At 41.7% G+C, this 26,377-nt stretch overlaps 1 protein-coding gene across 7 annotated transcripts in view; it reads right to left on the reverse strand.

The window, feature by feature from the left end:
- The window catches only part of SEMA4D (semaphorin 4D), a 158,167-nt gene that overhangs the window by 99,796 nt on the left and 31,994 nt on the right, over positions 1-26,377 (reverse strand). For 2 of the 7 annotated variants that reach the window (XM_019478051.2, XM_019478050.2), the window contains exon 1: positions 25,385-25,636. The exons of the other annotated variants lie outside the window; for them this stretch is intronic. The gene's annotated coding sequence lies outside the window, so the exon portion shown is untranslated. Of the gene's footprint in view, positions 1-25,384; positions 25,637-26,377 lie in introns of those variants that run through there. 7 annotated transcript variants of the gene reach the window in all.

Here is a 26,377-nt window from a genome sequence, read left to right on the forward strand (position 1 = left end):
AATCAATTTAAAATATATTTAATTTCCTGTTTTTGCCCCTCTTGCTTATACTGACTGGTATCTTAATCCTGGAGCCATCACATGCAAATCAATAGCCCTCAGATGACCCGGACCAGAAATAGTGAGAATGAAGTGAAAGGAACTCCATTTCATAATGATTGCCTACAACTAGGATGAGTGACTAACAACAGGCCAAGCACAAGATCAGATGAATGATATCTAAATTCCAAGAATTCAGTTTTATACGCAATCCACAGTCAAGGGAACATCAACAGCAGCCTGTCCCATGAGTCAGCACAGACCTCAAAAAACGAAATCCTTTAACCCCTCAAAAACATTTCTCAATACAGGTTTTCCTCACTTTATGCTGTACATGCATTCCTGGAAAATGATGCATAACTTGAATTCACATAAAGGGAACCCACTTTACAACGTAACAAATACGGATATGTTCTAAGACCTCGACTGTACTGACCCCCAGACCCATTTCCACCACTTTTACAAGACAATTTTGTCACTCACCAACAGCAGAGAGGGGGAAGAGATAAGGTAGTGGGATGCTTAGAAGCCATAATGGGGATGGCAACTACAGAAACATGTGTCGTAGACAACGAGTGCGGAGGACAGATCCACACGGGAGACTATATTTTGGTGCGCGTCGCTACTACAATGCACTGCAGAAAGCAGCTGACTGTAGGCTTCCACCACACTGATCACATAAGAGTGAATTTACCTGACCTATAACAAATTTTTGGTATAAAAAGGGCCATCACATAAGAGCGAATGCACACATACAGAACCCGCATAAAGTGAGGGAGACCTGTACTAGGGTTGTTGGTTGTAGCTGTGTTGGTCTAAGGACATAGGCAGGAATGGTTCTTTGCGTAAATGGGATATCTTTTATTACTAGTTGGTCTAAGAAAAGATATCATATCTATCCAAAGAACCTTGCCTTCTCAATACGAGGGAATTTGCAAAGATACCATTTTTTAATCAAAATGATTTAAAAAATTCACAAAAACAAGTCTTTCCAACATCACCAGTCAGCTTTCAGTAATGGAGGCTGACTGGGAGGGATCTACAGTTCATCTAAGAGCAATGCTTGTTCACAAAGGAATTATATTTATACTGATCCAGTGGATCTTTGTGTAGCACACAGCATTGCTGATCCTTCCAAGGATCAAGCATTCCCACAAATGTCCTAAAATGATTTAGAACTACATCTAGGAAGCTATTAAGGACATCAATTATTTCAAGCCCGAAATACCTATTGAAGTTCCACAAGACTCTTCTTCTACATATTATTCAATATCTTCACGAAGCTATTGGAACTACTGAAAAGACAACATCAGCTGATGCATCAGCATCAAGTAGATGACACGCAGCTCTCTGCATCAAACAAGAAAGCATCATGCCTACTCTTTCTTAATGCTGCCAAAAACTACTCTTGCAGTGGTATGAAGAGGAAAGCACTTCAAACAACTTGCTTCTTTATAGTAGCTGCCATTATTCTGGACATCTGTTCTTAACTTGCTAAACTGGATCTTTGGGGTTGTTTTGGAGTCCTCTGTGCTATCTACTAGCTACTCTACTAGTCATGGGTTCAAAACCAATTCCTCCTGTGACCAACCAGAAGAATATGACCTCACCATGTTAGACAGAGACGTGACCCAATAGACAAACTCCATTCTTGGTGCAAGTCATGCTGAGGATAGAAACTACAGCTCCACACACTCCAAACTAGTATAGAAATAAGCCATCAATGTGTGGTCACCCCAGCACTGCAATCTATGCACTAGTTCCCTATTGAATTAAGTTTCAAATCAGGCTCTATGTCCTGATAATAGAAATTCTCCATGTGAACTTGTATAACACCTATGTTCCACTTGAACAAAGAAACTCTCAAAATAGGGAAAGCTCATGAATAGAGGAAATGAAACTTTCATGTAAGCTTCAGCCAGACTACATAACTTCCCCCCACACACACATCCAATAGATAAACGTGGCCATGAAACTATTTTCAGAAATGTTCTTTGACACAATAACTCCACACACAAGAGCTAGACTGATAAATTGGCCATGTGTTCTTCCTAGGATACCGAAAGAGAAATGGTTAGTTTCTTTTTTAATAACAGAGTCATTGCGGATGGATAGACAAAGACTGAATACATATGCATACATTCCATGTGTGCGTAAAAATGTGAAGTACACACAGGTGGAGGATGCATTAAAAGCTTTTTTTTTCTCTTGAGAGCAAGACTTCAGTATTTTAAATATCAAAATTCATGCAAGACAAACATGCAGAGGATTTGTTGCAAAGAGACTGCTGCAGATATCCCAATACTAAGATAATATTAAAGAACTGCCATTAAAATATGTGAATTTCTGTCTACAACAAGGTAACTATGGGAAGGAAAATACCCCCACAGACTGTGCAGAAAAAACAGAGGTGACAGGCTTGTCCCCTATCATCTACCATTAATAATTCAATGCACAGCACTAGATAGTTTTATTATTTTAAGAAGTGCTGTCTTTGTTCAACATTAACAGCCCAATTGATTTATCTGAAGCTTAAAAGGTATTCTACCCATGATGAATACATTAACTGATCAATTAGTTTAACTTGAAAAGGAAACTAACCCTTCTCCAGGAACACACATGCACTTCTTTGGATCAGGCATTTATGAACATTTTTATTTTCACCTTTTTAATTTGCATAATAAATCATGCACCATAGCGTTCTAACCCAGAAAAATAATTATACTTACCTTAGCTTGTCTGACCTACATGCATAAAACAGGACCATGTGCCTACTTAAAGGGGTAACTGCTACTAGCATACATTCTTATTGACCAGGTTGGAGGTAGGGGGAGAGAGGGAGTCAACACAAGGACAGAAGTCAAAAAAGAAATACTATCAGAAATCCATGCATTTAATTTCAGGCTTTGGTTCTTGAAATAACTGGTAAGTTAAACGTTTACATATATATATTTTGATAGAAAGAATTCTTAACTATGTTCTTAATTCTTCCTTCTATTTACTTTCCAGAAGTTAGAAATGCAGAGTTAATCTCTCAATACCAGAGCTTGTACAAAAATTCATTCACCTAATCAGCTATCACAAGTTTGAACACTTTCCTGCAACCTGATTCTGCAGTTAAAATGTAATTTGTTCTTTAGACCTGGATTTATTACGCAGATCAGATCACTAAAAAGCTTAATGTTGGACAAAAACATTCAACTTGATGATGTATATTCTGTTCTTAAGGCGTTCTTCCCTCATGCACATCCAAGACTTATGGGGTATCTTTAGACGGGGGGGGGGGAGGTGCTTTAATTAGAACAGCTCTTGGGAATCACTCTAATTAAAACGCCTGCAGCACTTCTTGTATTCAGAGTCCCCACGCTTCAAAATGGTGGCAGCGATGCTTTAACTAAAACTTGTTCAGCGAGCTTTAGTTTCATAGTTGGTAGGGTCGGAAGAGACCTGAGCAGATCATCAAGTCCAACCTCCTGCAATGGGCAGGAAAGAAAGCACTCCCACCACCATTTTGAAGCACAGGGATGCTGAATACGCACGATGCCAAGGCTGCTGGAGCATGCTAATTAGCACACTCCAGAAGACTTGATTAATCAAGTCTGCTCCAATGCATTGTAATTATAGTGCGTCAGAGCAGCCATTGCACAAGTTGATAGGCGCCCATCATGCCTAAAGCATCCCTCACAAAAACAGATTAGAAAGTGGATACTTCATACTGTTCTTCCACTGGAATGCAATATTCGGTGTTTGACTGGTTTTATGGATGTCAGAAATCTAACTCAAAAGCAGCTGTGCACAGAAACCAGCTCCCCATTATTTTCAAAATGAAGAAGACCTCTGAGGTCAAAAAGTCCTTAAATGCTTCACTGTTCAAGCACAGATCTTGTTTCCAAATGGAACTCCTAATATGCTACCTAAATATTTGATGAAAAATGCAACACAAATTGAAGCAGTTTAATACAAATCACTGGTTCTCAACCTTAGACTCAAAGTACCTCTCAGAAAATACTATTCACTCAGTTTTTTTATTATGGGGGAAAAATACAGGCAACCCCCGCTTAACGCTGTTTTGCTTAGCACTATTTTGCTATAATGCTCATTTGAAATTGATACCTGATTTCACTTAGCGCTCAGCAAGTTTCACTATAACGCTCGTGGTCGCCATCTTGGGTCATTAAAAAACACTTGTGGTTGCCACCCTGGGTCATCAAATACTTTCCATTTCACTTAACGTTTATTTCGTTTAACACTCGGTTTTCCAGGAACCAATTAAGAGTGCTAAGTGGGGATTGCCTGTAGATTAATTCTTCTGTTGCAAAAAACTCAGAAGGATCACAACAGGTCAGAATATTTTTGACACTATGGATTCCTGCTTGCATCCTGTGAAGCACCAGTAGGTGTTTGCAAACTTAATAGTCCTAATGTTGTGTGGCACCCTTAAAAGGATCTCACAATGCTGCATCACTCTGGTTGAGAATCACTGGTGTAAATCAAAGTAAACATTTTTTCATATTCAGCTTATAAAATTAACTTCTGTACTTATTGTGTTAAGCCCGATGGATCAACACAAATAGACAGGACTAGGGTTCAAACTAGGGTTCAGCACCCAAAATAAATAAGGCAGTTAAGCTTCTAATAGCATAGTTACACCCTATCTCCTTCAAGGCCTCCTTCAAGGTCACTAATGGAGAATTTCCATTTGGCAAAGTCACCAGACAATAATTTATTCACTATGAAAGTCCTCCAAATTGTTAAGTAAGCAAAACAAAACACTCATTTTACAAGTAACATATTAACTATTGTGGAACCTTCTTCACAGCAAAAGAGAAGCACTCTCTTAAAAAAATACCATACCCCAAGAAAATGCTCCACTTAGACACGTAACAGATTACAAAAACCAAAACCCACAAGCCATCTAATTAAGACTAAAGAGATCAACCAAAAGTCAAACAACCAACACTATGATGTTATTGGGAAAACTATCCTGAAAAAAACAAGGACCTAATTCTGCCACTGGAATAGAATCTGACTCCACAAATAGCTCAATTCAAATCATGGGAATTCTTCAAGAAGTTAAGTGCTACAGGATAATTAAAATCACAAAATCTGAGCCTCAGCGCAAGGCAAATTGCTAACCCCAAGCTTAAACTAAACTCACCAGATATGGGAAAACGAAGTAGATACCGTCCAGTTTAAGTTGGTCCCAAGAGATGGAAAGATGGATATTATTAATAAAAATGTAGATGAAAAAGATTATTGAAAAAGTGGGGAGAGAAAAATCCATGAACTACAAAAGATTAGATGACACCAAATATGCAAATACCAACTGACATCCCTCCATTTGTAATGGAAACTCAAAGGATGCAGAAGGACGCAGAAGAAAACTGTCAAATACAGAAATTAAGCACTCTGGCTTCAGGTGAGAACTTAAGGTGAAAAAGGTTTCCCTTCATAGTTAGTTTAGGAATGTTTTCCAATTCTAGGCTGGAAAAACAGCTGAAGGAAAACTAATGTTTCCACAAGTTTCTCTCAGCCGATACAGATTTACTGCTCCAAAGAACAGAGCTGTGTGTGGACATATGGATAGGGACCCACTCGAATCGATACAGCAGACAGGCAATTCTGCAAGCTGATCACAGCGCCAGCCACTGTTGTCATGGGCTTATCATGGCAAACCCCCTCCGCTGCTGACTGGCCAAGGGCTGCCTTTTGTGTGGCCTCACCCCTCGCTGCTGATTGGCGAGGCCCCTCACCACTAGTGGGCTGCAGGGCCGGGCCACAGCAGTCGCTGGCTTCCACTGGGGAGCCTGTACCTTATTTTTAGTAAGTTTTTTCCACCCCCCAAAAAATTCTGTTAAAAAAAAATTTTTTTTTTAAATCACAGAACCAGCTGGTTTCCACAGTGTTCATAGAAACTGCCACTCAGCCCATGTCTATACAACTTCCATGTCCTATCCACAACCACCATTTCGGAAGCAAGCGCTGGCCACTCCCTTCTGCTTAGACTGTGCCCAATCTCAGAAATGAGACAATGAATATACTTTACAAAGATCCTCAACTCATAATGGTCCTCTCAAAAATCCTGACAGCAGCACAGAGACATATGCTCAGATACACTGCCTCATTTCCAGGATTTGGCACATTTTGAGTAGAGCAAGAGCACAAGGATTGCATTCAGCAAAGCTCCAGGGAGCAGTACAGAAATAATATAGATAAAGCTTCAGAAGCTGATGTGGATGATTCTGAGGATGAATAGTTAATGCTCGTTTTATGTACAATAGGTAGTAGTTTCTGTTGTTACTATAAAAAATGTTTTCTGGTTTGTTTGGTTTTCTTTTAATGATGGAATACCACAATACCAACAGACTAGCGGAAACAATGCAGTGATGCAAAAAGAAAGCTTTGGCCAGGATACAGTGTTGATTTTTTCTAAACTACCTTGTGGTAAAAGCTACAGTGGCTTGTCTGAAGTAGGGTATTACAGAGGGGGATAGCTAGAGTACATCACAGCTATCTCAAGATAAAAGTGTACCATTGGTCAGTTAAGACAACCCTTTAGAATACCTTTAGAGGAAGTAGCCATGGATTGCTGATAAAGATGAAGGACAGGCGACAGTCACAGAGCTAATAAAGCTTTAAAACACATTTCCTTTGAAAATAGCCACAAATGTAAGATGATTGCAAATAAAAAACATGAAATGTTTGAAAAAAAAAACTACTACGAGATCCTGTATCTGTCTGTATCAATTTTTAATTAGGTCTTTCTCTGTAACATGTGCACAAGGATTATAGATTTTCTTGATTTTCAACTTTGTAGACCAGATCCAAGGAGTTTATTTTCTTTCTCCCACAGGAATGCATAGGTCTGAAGAAAGGCCTTTCATTTCTGCACGTATTTCCCAGAAGACCCAGCTAATGCAAGAGGAAATGTATCAGGAGTCTTTACTGAAAAAGATTAACATGTTCCATTGACAGAACAGGAGAAAAAAACCCAATTCAACCTGAGCAATTAAACTCATTTCTTTTGTAAAGCTCATAATGAGATGGCTAAAATCTCCTTTTCAATACAACTGCCTATTCCAGTAATTGTCAAGGTAAGTTGCACTGAAATACAGAGTGTATTTGATAAAAAACGCTCTTGTGAAATGGGATACTTAAGACTGCATGCGTGTCTCAGGAGGATTACCACTTAACTCTATGTGTTTATGTTCTTAAAACAAGAAATACTTCAGCATCATGAGGACATATTTTTATACTAGGTGAGCACTGTGTAAACTGGCAGCTTCACAAGTATTCACAGCAGATTTTCAGTCTATAGAAGATTATATATATTCCTGATGCATGGTTTTATTAATGGTTAACAAGAAAAACCTCTACCTTGAAAATAAGTGTAAAGTTTTTTTGAGAGCCAACAGACCAATCAGGTTTAGAAATCTATCAACAAACAAACCCTGTTTATAACAACTCCCCACACTTTTAACAATCCCAGCAGAAGGAACTTAATTTTTTTTATTATGATACAGCAAACTGACTAGCCCTATGACAGAGAACTTCCTCTTTTAATAAACTTTTCTCCTAGTCCATGGGAGAGTTCATTATAATGTAGTTGTAACATACTGTTAAAAATGTTGCCAGATTAAGAAAAAAGGAAGGAAGCAGAGTAAAGCAATAAAATTTGTCCTAATTGGTTATTTTTAGTTTTCTACATATAAAGCACTGGCACCACAAGTCCCTGTCGAAGACTTCAAATTGGTTTGCAAAGTAATGACAATTCTTTCCAAAGCATACCCTTATAAATGTTAGTAAGGTTGTGCACCTTTACATTGCATACAAGTACAACATAATGAAGTGAGCTTTTGCTCATGAAAGCTTATGCATCTATTGTTCAGTTAGCCCAAGGTGCATCCCCCACCCTGCCTCTGTCTGCATTCTTACGTTTGTGATTAAGGCATTTTTATTAGAAACTCATTTTGGGGGATTTATACATCCATTCCACCCTGCAACCATATTTACTTAAATAAGAAGGAATTCAGAATAAAAAGTTGTTATTCCAGCCTTAGGACAAGCATTTTGCTTGGTTAACTGCAGAGGCCTCTCTGTAGCAAGTGATCTCACATTGCAGGTCTGTATGCACATACTTGAAGAGGATGGAGTGAGCAGCTTAACTCAATTTCCTGCATCCTGGCTCAAATTACAACTTTAACTGTATTTAAACATTGTGTTCATGTTTAATTTACCATGCTAGAGGGGAAAAAAAAATGCCATGTCTTTAAAAGCAGAAAACCATAAAACTACTTAAATAGCTCACGCCATCACCCTTTCCTATCATTCCACACATTTCTCTTGGGGAAGGTTATAGAAGATCCCAATGATTTTTTCAGCGAATAATTAAATAAGTGCATCATTTTAAGATTATATATTAGAACACTTCCAACTACACAATGTTAACTTAAAAGTCTAAGACAGTCAAAAAAAAGGAATCAAGATTAATTTTTCCACTTATTCCAGTTGTCTTACTTCTGTGTTCCATGTTATCTCATTTTACATCTTAGGACAGGCTTCTGAATGCTTTCATTTCTCAATGACATCATTATAAAGCTGATACCACCCAGCATACAGATATCAATCGAGATTGTTTTCAAATATGTAAACTATTTTCACCAAGTCATATTAATTGCTAAATGAGAAACAATATTATAGTTTGTCTAAACTGACTGTATTGCTAGTTTCTTAACTATCATTGGACCTTTTTCTCCCTGTACATTACAGCCTCTGAGTATAAACGGGTGGAAGATGATATCTGGTAACAAAGGGCTCTCTAGTTTAGCAAAGACAACAAAATCTGAAGTCTAGCTTAAGCTTGATAAATTCCAAATAAAAATGAGGTGTAAATTTTAAGGAGTGTAATTAAGAGAGGTGCACTGATCTATCAGTGTCATATTGGATCAGCACCGATAAAAGGAAAATTAACATTATCAGCTATCAGCATTTTTTGGCCAGCGTAGCCAATAATGCACCAATAAATATGCCTTCTGACTGGGACCCTCAGATGCCATGTGCATGCACACAGCCATAGCATGTATGTGGCCAGGGGCACAGCTAGGCATCATAAAGAGCAGCACCCTACAGCTAAGTCTATGGAGGGGAAGGGGCAAGGGGGAGGGAAGGGGAGTGGAAGGGGCAAATCGAGGCCCCCCATGGTGAGGGAGGGAGTGGGACAGGAGCAGGGGTAGGTACTGGGGCCACTGCCCAGCCTGGACAGTGCATGTGACACTGGGGCTAGGATGAGGTAGGGGTGAGATGGAGCTGCAGGCAGCTTATCAATGGGGTGTGAGGGGGGGGGAGGGGGGAGGCAGCTCCATGCATGAACCCCTGTGGAAGGCATGGAGGGGCAGAAGCCTCCCCCCAGATTTGTGCATGGGGCAGAGGCAAGCTGCCCACTCCAGGCTCGGGGCTTTCTGCGCTGCTGCCTTTGCCCCAAGAGCTGCGCACTCATCCCTTGCCCATCTATCAGCAGTGAGAACAGCAAGTTGTGCCTCCCGCTGCCGGGTTGATGGGGGATGCAGCTCAGCCAGCGCACAGCTCCCAGGGCAAAGGCAGCAGGGCAGAGCGCCCCAAGCCCACAGTAGGCTCTGAAGCCCACATCCGGCCTGTTCCCATAAAAAGTATCCCCGCCCTTAAAAATTGCAGTGGTGGTGCTTGAACTACAGCTCATTTGACAAGCTTTAGTTCAAGCACCCCCACTGCCATATTTAAGCACCCAGATGCTGATCCCCTGGACAAGCTACCCACGGTTTGGTCCCACCCCCCAGGTCCCATTCACCGCCCTGGCTCAGCAGCACCCCCAGCCCTGTCCCTGCCTCACTCCCTCTCACTGTGGGAGCCTCGATCTACCCCCCCCATGCCCCTCCCCTCTCCCACACTTCTTCCCCCCCCCACAGACTTACTTGCAGGGAGCTAGTCACCATGCCGCCCAGCTGTGCTCCTGTAAACCAGCTATCAGATTGGTATCGGCCAATATGTCTGGTGAATAATCGGCTATCAGTATCAGCCAAAAAAAAATCTCTATCAGTGAACCACTAGTAATTAACCACAGAAAAAGAAAAAGGGGGTGGGTAATTCTCCATCATTTGAATCCCAAAAATAAGAACCATCTCTCTAAAAGACAATTACTAAGCAATGTTCTAGGACCAGCGTTCTTCAAAATTTAAGTCAATGATCATAGATTCATAGATGTTAGGGTCGGAAGGGACCTCAATAGATCATCGAGTCCAACCCCCTGAATAGGCAGGAAAGAGTGCTGGGTCTAAATGACCCCAGCTAGATGCATATCCAACCTCCTCTTGAATACCCCCAGGGTAGGGGAGAGCACCACCTCCCTTGGGAGCCCGTTCCAGACCTTGGCCACTCGAACTGTGAAGAAGTTCTTCCTAATGTCCAGTCTAAATCTGCTCTCAGCTAGCTTGTGGTCATTATTTCTTGTAACCCCCGGGGGCGCCTTGGTGAATAAAACCTCACCTATCAGAATAGCTCCTTCCACTTCTGAGATGCAGAATGTGGCAAGAGAAAGGGAATCAAAGGACTCTGAAGAGTTTATCAGCCATACAGGGCAGTACACCTAATGTTTTGGTAACAGCAAAACCCCCATCTATGAAAGAATTCGTAACCCCTGCAAAAATACAACTGAAGTCATAATCAGCAGAAGAAAGACAAACTATCCCATTCACTCTCCAAAACAAGCCTGCACACATCTGGGGACCAAAGATACGGTGACCACCTCTCCAAGCAGATCTCCAACATATCAGTCAAGAAGCAGGAGATCAAAAAGGGAACTCATCAGCTTCCTGGTCACTTTTTAATTAAGAATATATTAACTCTTGAAAATTTTCTTTTACATACAAACATCACTACCACCATCTCCCATATCCCATCCCCAAAGAAAATGCTACCTTGCTGACTTTCTTCTGGGTCAAGCATTTGTTGAATACATACACTAGTTTCCTACATTTTTGCATATGTTTTCTTAAACTAACTCTCTTCCCTCAACAAAAATCTTTCAGGAGTTCTTTGTAGGCTGCTTCTGCAGCACTGCCCTAGCAGCAAACGGCTATGCAATCCATATTTCATACTTAAAATCTGAAAATCCTTAGGAGGTGACTAGCACCATTAGTCGCAACATACAATACCCGAAAAGGAACACCATCTTTCCAAGAGCACAACTACTTTCACATCAGCTCAGTCACTTAATCTGAAAATTCCCTTTCAAATACCTGCTTAGTCCCTTCTTACATGTATGAACAGCTTAGAAATCCTACCAAGAATTAAAAGTAGTTGGGGGGAGTAGAGGGGGGGGATGCACACACTTTAAATACTTGCCTTGCTTTTATTGCTTGAGTTCATTTTCAATGCAGATTGAACCTTGTATGCCATCATACATTTAAATTTCTGCATATATTTACACACTTAAGCAAGATGCTTTTAAAAAGACAACGTGAAGAAAACACTCATGCACGTGTCTATTTTGACACACTGAACCACGTTCTGTTTCACCTGAGTGGACAACTGTGCAATTCTATTCTACCCTGGTCAGATACCTGAAAATCCATTAATACCATTTCTTTTGTAATGCCACTATCTTACCCTTAAGACCGAGTCACAGAAGGAGCGAAGCAGAGAAGCAGGACCGACCTGCCTTTTGCAGTTTTTCAGACACAAGAAAAGTGGAACAGAATCACACTCAAGTGACTAAGTGGTGAAATATAAATTGTCCCTTGTGTACTTGTACTGTGTCCAAACCACTCGCTTTTCAAATTCAAAAGTCTACATGCACTGAATGGCTTCTCATACTTATATAGTTAAAGCAAGTCACTTCCTACAGTCAGCAGCACAGGAAGGATGATGTGATGTTTTGACTCCCTATTATGGAAATTGGCTCCCAATTGGAAATCAATATCACCTACTGGCATGATGAAATACTTAGTGAATGTGGAAAGTACTGCTAGTGTGCATCCAACCACATTCTGCAGAAACTGAAATTTTCTTCCAATGTAAATGATAGGATCCAGATCCACAAAGGGTCTTGGATGCAATAAATCTTTAGGCATCCAGCTTCAGGAGCAGGATTCACAACACTGTAGATCCTCCTACAGTGAATGGAGAAAGTTTGGTACCTTAGAACAGAATTCACAACAGCCAACAAGAAGAATGGAGGGGCAGGAGTCTATGTCAGCCAACAGGAAATGAAAAAGGCAGACATATCTGAAATCCACCTTTTCCCTGGACTTAGGCATACACCTGCAGAGAAGAATTAGGTGCCTCAGAGAGACAAATTCATAGCCCAAAACCTCTGCTTCCACTTAGGTGCCTTCGGCATCCCTTAGACTAGAGCAGCATTTCTCAACCCATGAGTTGTGAACTAGAGGTAGACCACAAGAATATAAGAAAGGGTCACAAACTTTAAAAATGGATTCTCCGTTAAAGGAAAAAAAACATAGGAAACCATGGCTTTTCCCTTTCAGCCTATCAGAGTTCCAGCCTGCAAAGGGGCTGTTTGGGGCTCCGCATAACCCACACACACAATACTGCCCCACACACTGGGGGCTGGGGCCTGGAGGGAGGGGTGGCAGGGGGTCAGTGAGGGGCACTGGGCCGAGACTGCCCATCGATGTTTACAAATGTGTCCTGGTACAAAAAAGGTTGAGAACCATTGCCTTAGAATACAGACAGCTGGATCACCCTTGATGCTGGCGCTGCTCACCTTTTGTACTAACGTAGTGGTTAGTGCAGTCTCAGGAAATGAGATTTGAGTTCTATGCTCTTCTCAGCCTGGGGAGACATGGGGGTCCCCAACTGACATTGCCTACCTTCATGGGAGGGCACAATAACCCTGCTATAGACTAGACTGAGATAATAGTGTAGAGAGGGGTCCTGATTGAAACCTACACAGCCAAGAATACAAGAACCATAGGACTATATATAGAGAGCATAGGCACAAGTGAGCATGACTGGGCACAGATCAGTGATGAAGGTTTTCATCCATGTGGGTAGGAGTCCTGTATTTCAATTCCTGTTCCAAGCACTGTTTATGCATTTTATCAATGATTATAAATGCAAAATGTACAAGCAGAGGTTTCCTGGTTTGCTCATTTGCATTTCAAAACCTACTTCTGCCTAAGTTGCACTTCAGGCACGCAAGTGCTTTTTTGGATCTGATTCCTATTTTAATTTCAAATGTGTGCTACCACACACCCAACTTTTCCGGGCATTGCTTTCATTCCATTGGTATATAAGTCTGTATAAAGATTATAGCTAACCTCATATTTTTTCATTGTTAAATCAAGCAGATTGAATATGTCCTTACTTCTTGTTTTTGTCTCAAGTGGGCTGCACAAAAGTGAATCTACCTGTATCAAAGATTCAAAGATGTAGAGCACAAATATGAGCACAATAGCCAACTCAGCAACATCTGTGAATTCCTCTACTTGAATAGCAAAGCAGTGGGGCTACTTTTAATACACCTAACTGGCTGTGCTTCACAACTATCAGACATGTCTTTGATACATCCTGAAACCATATTATCTGAGAGAGGAGCAACAGAAATTTTCTTACTTGATTTTTGCATGCAGCATGCAAGTCATTATTTCTTTTGTATATGGCTTTATTAAATTTCATGTAATCACATGCATTTTGCCTGCCTTGGCAATAACTCATTCTATAGGATGCTTCAAGAGTATTTCTATTATCCTCACAACTAAAACAACACAATCCAGTTATATTTCTAACAAGCTCATCATATTTTCTCTTAAAATAATCAGTGTGAATACCTTTTAATTGTGAGTATTTTCTTTCAAGGTGTCTTCATAGTTTTGCCATTTATGCTACTGTTGCTCAAGACTTGCCCACACTCCACACTATGGATCAGGCTTGTTTTTCTGTCCAGCCCATGTGAAACCGTAAATAATATCTCCTTCACTATACTGAGGTTTCTTTAATTCACCATTCATTGCATCTTCACATTCGCATTTCATAGTCTGAGGAGTCTGTGGCTGAGTTGATATGCTTGTATAAGTGACAGCAGTAGCTGCAGCCCTGGTATCTTCTTCCTAGTTATTTGAGCCCTTGCTTCTGCCCTCCCCCCCCTTACTTTAACATGACCTGTTTTCAACCACCATTCAACAATCAAACAAAAAGTTGTCTTACAAAGAAACTTCCTATGTTAACATTACAAAAACAGTTAAAAAAATCACAAAACTATAACTACGCTAAGCAAGTCAAAACCAAATCTACCTACTTATTACGTGATGAGAAGGAACAGAGTGAGTTGGGATGAGACTATTTCTGATGCCAGGGGACGTTCGCATTCAATTTACAATTTGGGGCAAGTCTATTACTAGATCTGACATTTGGTATCTGAAATTAAAGTGAAGTATGCTTCACTTCATTTTCAAATGCTGCACTAATCAGTGATCACCTTGTTCACACAAAGTGATATCAGAATTGTTGAATGTCATAAATGAGGGTGGCTCCGCAGGTCATATGAGCTCATGCAGAGCCAGGTGACCTGACCGGGTCCAGCCCAGCAATGGTGGCGCACTGCCCCCTGGCTTACTCCGCCATTAGACCCGATCTCTTTGTGGAACACTTGATGGCCTATCGCAGAAGCTCAGGGATCCACAGAACATGGTTTGAACATAGTATAGATCAGTGCTTCTCAACCCATGGGTCGCAATAATATAGATGAAAGGGTCACAAACAGACTTTTAAAAAGGCTCAACAAACTTCAAAAATGGATTCTCCTTTCATGGAGAAACATGTGGGAAATTGGGGCTTTTCCCTTGCAGACTGGCAGAGTTCCAGCCTGCAAGGGACGGCTTGGGGCCCTCAATGCCCCACACACCCACCCCCTGCCCCATAAGCTGGGGCCTTGGGGCAGGGGATCAGGAGCGAGGGGCACTGGGTCACGACTGGCCATTGATGATTACAAACGGGTCCAGTACTGGAATCACATGGTGAAACACACAAAACCCAAGAAGCTGTCATTTAAATGAATAAAATTACAACCTTTACCACAAAAAAAAAAAGTGTACATAAACAAACAAAAACAAACATGCTCTGCTTCTCTCTGTGACCTAGAAGCTGTGGAAGGTCCCACAGCTCTTAGTTTCCCAAGCTCATTAATACAAAGGTATATCCTTCTCAAATTAACAAAGTTTATATAAAACTTCCTTTTTCTCTTCTAAAAGTTTCCATGGTTTGATTACTATAATTACCAAATCTGAGCCAACTAGCACTCACTAAGACTGCAGTTTCAACTAGATTCCCAAGCAAGAAGCCCTATATTAAGCTAGAGTCTCTTTTAAATACATGTTAGTGAGGGAAGGTGAGAAACATCTTAGAAATACGAAGTCAGTTAAGTGACTCACAGATACAAAGGAAAGATACTAAGATACTGAGTCAGTCAGATTTTCAGAAGGAACAAAGAGGAGCAGGCACTCAATGCTCGCTACATTTGAATGGAACTTGTGTACCTAAATCCCTCCTATTATGCTTTCTGAAATTTCCCTCAAAGTAGAGTAAAGGCACCTACCTTATACTGGCTGTGTAATTTAGTTTCACAATTACAACCGTGCTGCAGCCATTCAAACTCCATAAAGCATTTTAAAATCCTCCTTATTTTTTATCCACCGTCTGCACTTTTCCCAGAGGGCTGAACAAAATGCAACACATTTCAGCAATGAAACCCCTCTCAAGCCTCTTGATTGTTTGCATCTCTGGATGCAAACACAACCGGGTGACTATGTCAGCACTATTTTTACAAGCCATTTTAATTATTAAAGCCAGCATGCGCCACTAGCTCTTCCTCTGGCATGCTGTGCTTTACATCCCCATCTGGTCCTTGTTCATACTGTTGAAGCAATGACAAACTAATCCCAAACATTTGTGATTCTTTCAAACAACATCATTAGTTTCACGGCAGTTCTTGTGGACGTTATTTTATACCGATGAAGGCAAATAGCGATAGCGGGAAGAACAATAGTTTTTTTGTCTACACAACAAAACAATGCTAAACTGTCCAGACCATTTTGAGTTGCTTAATTTGTTAAGGGGTTTTCCCCCTTAGTAGACCAATTATTTAAAAATAAGTTGTTAGATTAATCTTAAATCTTCCTTCACTTTAGGCTCTCAATATGATGTAGACTCAACTATTTGGTTTGTAAAATTTTATTACTAAAAAACAAACATGCATAGCAACCTACCTAAGAAAGGGTTCTCTGTAGAAAGCTGACACAAGTATTCACAACCAGGGTCAATTTCCTTGTCATACTAACTATCAACATTCAAGAGGAAAAATAATTATATTCATTTTGCAGTTTTAAATATCCATCATCTTGAATGCAAATTCAGAGCAGGTTGCTATGATTAAACATTACGGGTGCACAGATAAAAGATTTTCTCGGCCAATACCAATAGCCGATTATTCACCAGGCATATCAGCCAATATTGATCTGATACACGATTTACAGGAATGCAACCAGGCAGTGTGGAGAGCAGCTCCCTGCAGATAAGCCTATTCAGGGGAAGGGACATGGGGGGGGGGAGGGAGATCGAGGCCCCCACAGTGAGGGACAGAGTAGGGCAGGGGCGAGGGGTGCTGCCAAGCCAGGGTGGTGAATGAGAGCCCAGGACTGGGGTGGGCAGCGGGACAGAGCCACCATGACTTGTCCAGGGAATCAGAGTCTTAGCACTACAAAAATCAGCTTTAGTTCAAGCACCATGTAATGAGCTTTAGTTCAAGCACCGTCACCACCATTTTTAAGCACAGGGACACTTATAACTGGGCTCGGGGCTTTCCATCCTGCTATGTTTGCCCCCAGCAGCCGGGCACTGGCTGCATGCACCCTGCATGCCCAGCAGCAGAAGGGTACTTGCCACTGCCACCACTGCTGGACAGGCAGGGGGGACACAGCCAGCGTGCGGCTCCCGGGGCAAAGGCAGCAGGGTGGAAAGCCCTGAGCCCACAGTTGGCAGCCTGCATCTGCCCCGCACACAAATCCAGGGGGGGCACATGTCCCCCATGCCTGCCCCGGGAAAGCGTGCAGGAGTGGGGATACACCCCTCCCTCCCACCCTCCCCCGTGCCCCCTGGAAGAGTTGCCCGCAGTTCCATCCTACTCCCTGCCCCAGCCCTGGGTCTCATTCACTGCCCTGGCTGGGCAGCACCTCTAGCTCCTGCCCCACTCCCTCCCCCACCATGGGGGCCTTGACCTGCCCCACCCATGCACTTTCCCTCCCCCATGCCCTTTCCCCTCCGCAGATATACCTGCAAGGCACTGCTCGCCACACTGCCCAGCTGCATTCCTTGCCACGTGCATGTGGCGGCTGCACGTGGCATCCAGGGCTGCAGCCAGAAAGCCTATTATATTGATCAGTACATTATGGGCTACACCAGCCAAGAAAAGCCAATAGCAAATAATGTTAATTTTCCTTTTATTGGTGCCAATCCAATATGGCATCGATATATCGGTGCACCTCTATTAGGTACACAGAAACAAGTTCTCAATACATGAAGACAAAAATATATCAGAAAAAAATAACATATTAAAAGTTTTATAAAGGTGACTTTTTCCTGGAAGAGGTGATAAGTTTGCTTTGTATGAAAAGAAACAACGGAAGTGAACACAATTGGAATGATGAAATAGCAATGATCTATTAAAATAATAAAATGGACATATAATATTTTTGTCCACAGACACCAGAAAAGTCTCTCTCCAAAATCCACAGACCACTGATTTGGACTGCCTAAAAGGTAGGTCAGAATAACAGACCAGGTTAGCCAGTTTAGCACTCAGGACGAAAATGCTCCCTAACCTGTAATTCCTTTTTTCTGTATTTTTTTAATAGACTACTGTAATTAGAACCCTAATAAACCTCCTCTCTTGCTTCTTTTTACCACCAGTCATGCAAGCTATGCTTCTCGATTCCCTGGGCAACACAGCATCTCTTTTACTGACACGCAGTGCTTTAAGGTAGAGTTGGGAAACCTTTGGGAGCCATGATCCAGAACAACCTGGCTCCATTCTGCTATGGACTGGGGACAACTGGAGACTTTGCCTGTACCTACACCAGAGCTAAGCAGCTGAGATCCCCACCCACACCACAACCAGGGGGAGCATAGGGGAGAGGGGGAGGGAAGAGAGAGGAGGTCTAGAAAAAGCAGCAGCATGGGCACAACTCCCAGCCCCCTGGCCCAAGTGCAGCTCCTCATCCCACAGCCCTGGCATAAAGCCCCCCTGCTGCTAGAACACTGCCATACTCCCCCTAGCTCCATAGGGCAAACCCAGCAGCACTGCAGACCATATGCTGCCAACCCCTACTTTTAAACCCAGAGTTTGGGGAATATTAGCTACCAGATGGGTGCTTCATAAAGCAAAAATACTCAAGCACAATGAAAGACGTGTGCCTTTTACAGGCATTCAGTTTCTCCTGGAAGACTTGCTGCTCTCCCAGGAAACACCATGAGTGTACAGATGTTCAGACTTTTTCCTCACAGAATTAAAATGGCTGCTTCAAGAGAAAAATAGCCAGGGAACAACCAAAGTTAAATCACTCCCAGGAGTCTCTCCTGGGAAAGCAAATATCTGTATATGCTGTGGCTTCTCTCAGAAGAGAACATTGTTCTCCAGCAGGAAGCATAACACACCTCCGCATTGTGCTGCAAGGAAACACAGGCTAACCATGGGCAATCTGGGTCAGTCAATCTGGGCTGCCTTATGCACTGCTGCCATCAGTCACCAGGCAGACTAAGAAAAGCTGCAGAGCATGTTGAGATGTGTGCACAGGGGTCCCTCCTGGTTGCATTGCAAGCTCACCACTCTTCAGGGCCTCAGCATTGGAATGTCCCTACGCATTGCTCTCAGTAAATATTTCTACTAGGAAAACAAACAAATTCTCCAAGATTATTTGAATGTGCATTCATGGCCATGGAATGAAAAAAAACTGTCCATACAAGACAGACAAGAGGCCTGGTGGAGTTGCTGACATTATTAGAGATGGGAAGGAAGCCATGTGTTGTAAGTTGAGTAGTTCTTGCTCTGGCTATCAAACAAGATCAACTGAAACCTAATGCAAAACTGTTTATGAAACCCAGGAAAAACGGCCAGTCCAGGATTGAGAAGAGTGAAGAGTTTATACATTCTTTTGTTGAATTTACATCGATAAACCAGACCCCAGGAGGAGAGTTTCATCTGAAGCATTAGTCAGTATGAGAAGAGAAGCAGGGCAGAAGGAGGGGGGAGAGGGGACTACTGCAGTACACCCAGACAGACAGGGGTTAGGAAAATAAGAACACCAAAACTATCTTCAGCACAATGCTTCAGGAAGACCACGCTACCATATTACTCTAAAACAAACTGATTATATATTAATCTCAGTCTCTAAAAAACTTGTATTCTGCAATTTTTGATAATGCGCATTATCTAGAGACAAACATGCGTGTATTGTATACTAGCACTGGGACATTTCCTCTCAAGCTACTCAGGAGTAATAGTAATAAAATAATCAGATTTTAACTTAAAATGAACCAATCCATCCAGTTAGTAGGTACTCTAAACTTTTTTGTACCAGGACCCATTTCTAAACATTGAAAGCCAGTCCTGACCCAGTAAATAGTTTAAGCAGAAAACAGCCCTCTGGCCCTGCTGGTGCCCCTCACTCCCAATCCACTGCCCCCCACCCCCAGCCCCATAGTGTATGGGACAGGTGGTTGGTGTGTGGGGGGTCAGAGGGGTATGTGGGGCAAGGAGTGTGTGTGTGGGACAGGGGAGCCCAAGCAGCCCCTTGCAGGCTGGAACTCTGCCAGCCTACAAAGGAAAACCCACAATTTCCCACATTTTTTCTCATTTAAAGGAGAAACCATTTTTAAAGTTTGTTCATGACCCTTTCATATATTATTGCGATCCACTTTTGGGTCATGACCCATGGGTTCAGAAATGCTGCTCTAGTACACAATCCACAGGCACAACCGAATGGAATATACTAGCCTCTTAAACTGTAGCATAACTTGGGACAGGCAGGCAGGGCATAAGCCCCAGCCACAGATTTAAAGTGGGTGCTATAAAGCAGCCAGGCAGGAGGTATTGGCACAGTCAGCAACTAGAGGGTTAACAAAGCAGATGCTGGGTTAGGTTCGATGCTGGGTTAGGTCCACTGCAGTTGCCCTTCTGCCACTAAATTCACCTTTGGCAGTTGTCAATCCTGACAAAATTCAGCAATGGCTGCATTAAGATGCACAGAAAGGTTTTACTTGACAGCTACCCTGGCAGCAGTGGGGCTGCCTCAAGCCTCGCTGCTCCAGCCCTGACCTCCACAGTGAAGTTTCCCCTGCAGCAGGTTTGTCCCAGGGCATAAACCTTACCAGTTATACCTCTCCTCTTGAACAACAACAAAAGAAGCCCTTCATAGGTAGCTGGCTGGTCCCCTCAACCCTAGAAATATTAACACCATAACCAGTAGGGGTGTGCGAAGTGGGCAGTATTTGATTCGTAATCAGCCCAATTCAGGGGACAATGATTCAATTCGCTGATTCAGATCACTGTCCCGATCTGATTCGGCTGAATCTCAATATTTGATTCTGATTCGGAGAATCAGCAGTTCAGCCATAGACACAGCTTTATACGTTTTTTCTATGTACCTTGAGGTACCAGGCACAGCTCAGGAATACTGAAATGGTGGGGCGGACAGAGCGTCTCATGGAAGCGAGGGGGTGGATCCGGAAGTGGACTGGTCCACTTCCAGGTCTGCCACCAAACACGCAGGGGACACCCCCTCCCCTGCCCTCTGCATCTCCCTGGCTCAGCAATCGACCGAAAGGGGATCCTGGGTACCCCCCCAGACCCAGGAGGCACCACCAGTTGCCGAGCTGGGGGAGGGGGTCCCTCACATGCTCCGCGGCACACCCAGAAGCGGACCAGAAGAACTTCTGGTTCTGCCTCTGAGTGCATGGGGGACCCCCCCACGCTCCCATGGAATGCTTCATCTGCCCCACCATCTCAGCATTCACAAGCCGCGCCAGGTACCTCGAGGTACCTAGGAAAAACGTATAAAGCTGCACCTATGTCCGAATCATCGAATCTCTCCGAATCGAATCGGAGGCTTCTGATTTGGAGAGATTAATAGGTCTCCTGATTTGATCTGGATTCAGAGATTCGGCTGCCAAATCACCTCCAAATCGAATCAGCAACCAAAGCTTCGCACAGCCCTAATAACCAGAGTCTGCTTCGGGCCTTTTTGCACCCTGTCAACCCCAACTTTAGCTTTATTTCTTCTGAAAAAAACATTCAGCACGTCAGTTATCCAACCGTTCCCACCACACGGCCTGATGCAGGAACCTTCCTACTCCCTGTAGGTGTCTCTATCCACTGAGGCTGCCTCTGTTCACTGCCTGATCCCTAGGAGCTAGATGACGTTTCACAAGTGAGGCTGGACCCAACTCACTGAGGGGCCAAAACACTCCCTGCTCATGACAGCTTTCTGCTGTAGTAGAGCGTAGTCTCGGGATGAAAGAGGTAGACATTACCCTCAAAGATGATCAGGAGTAAAGTAATCCCCTGTCTGCATATTTTCCTTAATACACACATATTGGCTTTAGACTCATTAAATTGTAAAAGCCCATTAGCAAAGTCTGCTGTGAACAAATATGAGTTCTCTCAAGAGAACATCTGACCCCACCATCTGCAGAGGCAAGTTTCAACTCTTACCTGTTAAATTATCTAAAATTCTTCCAGATTCTAGGATTTAGTTTCATTCTACAACCTGCTGATAACACCAGAATCAAACAAGAGTAAAAGGAAACAAAAGAAAATACCACCACTAAATCCACAAGCATGTTGGTGCCTTTCTTTGTATTTCCTTTTGTTAATTGAATTCAGAAAGCTTAACCTAACGGAAAAGCTACACACACAAACACACTTAAAATGGATAACAGTAACTACTTTTAGCCAGCTGCATGACTGCGGGTACATGGCTACAATTCAGATTTAAAAATTTAAACAGCTTTACAAAACATATTTAGATTTCTGCTTAATTCTGCTACCTCTACAATGTGTGGTTTCACAGTATCATAAGTCATGACCACATGCAATAGTATCAACAGGCCAGGCAAATGTGCAATGACCTTACTATAAGAAAAAAAAATGTTTTAGTAACATGATAGAAAATGTGATGGTCTCTAAAATACTTTTTTTTTTATCCTTGCAAATACCTCTAAACTAAGTTTAAATGAAAAAAAGTCCTGTTAACGTTAGCACCACAGTTGCACTTGCATTGCATTGGTGACTGACCCAAGTTCCAGGATCACAATGGTAACTAAGGTGTGATCAAATTAAAACATTTAAAAATAGAAATATGTCTTCTGATTGTCCAATGCCCACCTACAGCACAGAAACAAGGAACCGCACACCACAATACCACATTCAAAGAACTGCAGTTTAAAAAATTTTCCACTTGCTTTCTTTAAAGCAAGGTAAGTACATAAACCACTCTCTTCCTGAAAAAGTAATATACATGCAACTACATTCAAATAACAATTATAAATGGTCCTTATCTGTATTGTATATTTTCCAGCTAGAACTGAGCTAAAACTAGCATTTTAAAATGAACAATTTTAATCCCCCCAATTAATTAGACTCAAGGAGGTAGTCTATATATTGAACCAACGTTCATTCAATTCCATGTTATACAATACATGCATCAAAAACTATTATTTTTTAATGTTTTGTATTTCAAAATTAAACAGAAACATATTCATAATCCAAAAAATCCTTGATATATGTACTAGTTCAGCAAGACTTTTAAGTACATATTTAAATCTATTCCTGTTCAGGTAAATATTTAAGCATGGGAGAAACTTCATTCACATTTTTGTTGAACTAGAACGGGATACTGAACTGAGACCATATTACACTGGTGACCATGAGTGTCCTTCAGCACACAAATGCAAAATAAAGTCAAAGTACTTGATGATATTTTGTAATTTGGAAGATTAAACCAAACGAGAGTCTGTTTGAAGCTTCAAGGAGTATTTCATCTATTTGAGATCTGGTAATGAATTCATAGCTATCCTTTTGTCAACTCCACTGGCACCATTTAACTGACAATGAAATTAGTTACAGGTTTCCCTCGCCAACCACGATTTTGAGTATCCACGCTTAATAATCTATGTAACATTTTGGCTACCATAATATACAGTTTTTTGTAACCACAGTTTTCTGTGGCCACGCATTATCCCACCACCTGCCATTTTTCCCATAAGCCTTTTGTCTTGCCAAACACGGGAACTTTCAGGAACCTAATCCCAGCGGTTGGAAAGGGAAACCTGTATGTAGCTTCTCCCCAAACCCAATTTACAACCTACTTCTACTACTGAACTATTTCCTATGACACTACAAATGTAACAGCCAACGTGGTTTCATGTTGTAGCAGCAAACTTAAATATTTATTTATGGATTACTGGATTGAAATACAGTAAGTCATAAATAAATATTTAAGTTTGGTGCTACATATAACCAAAGCTAATTAGTTGGTGTCTCAGCTCTTGTGCACAGAATTTCACTTGCTGCCAAAATGCAGAGCTTTACTATCAAGTAGCAAATCCTCCTAAGCAAGATGGAGAACTATATAGAACAGGGGTGCTTAACCCTCCCTCCCACCATTAGTCAAATCTAACTCATGAAGCCGTGTCATCCAGGCCATGGGATTTCCCAAGGGTCTGGAAATTTGGTTGGGGGGACCAGTCGCAACATTAATTGCCACTCCCCTGATGCCAAATTTCTAGCCCGATGCGGAGCCCTGCAGGCCACAAAATGTAGCCCCACGTGCTAGATCGTACCAGCATGCAGCCAAATCTGGCCTGGTATGCAGACAGATCTGGACCGGTGCAGGATTAGGTCAGCACACAGCACGATCAGCCCTATGGACCAACCGCATGCACCAACTGCACATGGATCTAGCCCATAGACCAACACTGCCCCACTCAGGCCTGCAGGGCCAAAAGGTTGAGTGCCACTGATTTACACTTGAATCTTCTTGGAGCCTAAGCTAGATTCAGAATTAATACGATTTTTAATAAAGCAAAAAAATGCAATACTGCTCAGAAAGGATAAAGAGTATAACATAAATATAAAGCATCTGTATTACATGTTCTGTTTGCATTGCAACTATAAAATACAATGCCGTTTAACACTGGATTAATTTATATTTCAAAATGTACTGAACAAGCATTGATTTTCTATCTGATCTTACCTTTAAACAGTCGTACATCAAATGATTCACCATGCAAATCAAAAAACACTTCCGAGTGGGATCCCCTACACTTCTATTGGAAAAGGAAGAGAAATGCCAGGGATTCACTTTGTCCTCGATTTATGTGAGTTACATTTTCCCTTTCAAGCCTCATTTCTGAGTGAACATCTTTCTGACTGAAAATGACTGACTGCTTCCAAAGGGCATCTGAGACAATGTCACTCCTTAATCAGTAGAAGGAATAGTTGAGTGATGTGAGGCACTTACATTTCCCCCTTGGGTATACACACTGCTTCACAATGTGGCACTGCGTGTCAAGAATTAAAATGAACTTTTAAAGCATTATATTCATGTGCATAAAGGAGAAGCCAACTTTGATGCAAAAGATAAATTTGTCCAAGAGACGAGCCTATGAGCTCCATTTCATCAACCTGCTGGATACTAGAGATCAGGGACTAAACATAGACATTGGATTTTTGATACATTATAATCTGCCTGGCAACTGACTCCCCAGCCCAGCCCAGCCCCTGGCTTCTTTACTTTTCATTCCATCCAGGAAGAGCACGCACCAACTGCTGCAGCGTCCTTAGCCTGACGAAGGGTTTTTGAACCTGAAAGCTTGCTTAATAACTATTCTCCAACCATTTGGGTTGGTCTAATAAAAGATATCAAATTCACCCAAGGAACCTTGTCGGTCTCTCCAATTTATATAAACACTCAAGAAAAACAATTGGAAAAAGTGTCACTGAATACACACATAGTAGAAGTTTCTCACAAAAACTTCTGGATACTTGTTTGCAATATAAAGAAAAAAAGGAAAAGTTGTTACAGACAGATTTTATGACGCTTTTACCTGATATACCGGAAAATGGGATATGTGAATTTAGATGAACTTAACAATCTTCCAATTAAAGCAGCCACAAATGCTATAGGAAATGCCAACATAACAGGCTGTGTTTTGGGTATGTTTCTGCCAGACAAAATGAACCAGGTGATTTTAAAGCAAAACAAACAAAACAAAAAATCTAGGCCTCATCATACTGTCCTACCTTTATTGTTGGCCTCACTTCCAGTCCAGAAAAATGCCCAACTGCTAAAATCATCTTCCCTGCTCATGTATGACAGACTTAAATCCTGTCACTGGCTCCTTTTTTCCAGTCCATCGAATTCAAGTTTTGTCTTCAACTTCAAGGCTTTGCACAACTCTGTCCTCCCTATTTATCTGCTCTTGAATTTTAAACACAGGGCCTCGGACTGATAGCTCTGCAACTGATGTCACCATATGAGTTCTCCTTTTGTTTCTTCTTGTTTTTCCAATGAACATCTCCAATGCTTTCTTCCTGGGAAGGTATTTATAGAATAAGGTTCAACATAGATTAAGCTGAAGGCCAGTACTCCCTCTTTCAAGTAACTCTTTCAGACCCACTTCTCTGGCAAAACCTCCAGGAAATCAACTAGTGGTGGCTATGTTGGTCAGCAACTAAGTGATAGATTTTGTTCATTTATAAATAATAATGATCAGCTCAGGATTCCAATTCTCTGAATTGTATTTCAACCAATATAAATAACCATGTGATCTTACTGCTGTAATCCTTGCCTTCTCCTCCTACTTACTTACTTTGCTACTGAGCTTGTGCTGACTGTTTCAAATTACACTTGGAGCTTGTCAGGGCCACATCTACCACCTTTATATACCACGTATACCAACAGGGCCCTGATTATTACCACAGTTCAAATAATCATACTTGGAAAAATAGAAACTAAATCATTAAAATTATTTAGCTTTTAGCAGGAAGAGACCATGATTATTTGGGGAAATGAAGAAAAAACCCCCAACTCTTTTCTGGCCTTAATTTCCCTTGATTCCATCCACAATTTAGGGTTTTTTTTAATGTGAGAAAATATGAGAAAACAACATTAAGTTTTAATGGTCATGACAAAAACCACTGGGTCAGAATATTATAATTAATTATATACACATACAAAATGAACATCCAATATGGTGCATTTCCAAAGAGGAACTTTTGTGAGGGTTCAAATAA

Source organism: Alligator mississippiensis, chromosome 3 (assembly GCF_030867095.1).
Source record: "Alligator mississippiensis isolate rAllMis1 chromosome 3, rAllMis1, whole genome shotgun sequence".
Taxonomy (NCBI): Eukaryota; Metazoa; Chordata; order Crocodylia; family Alligatoridae; genus Alligator; species Alligator mississippiensis.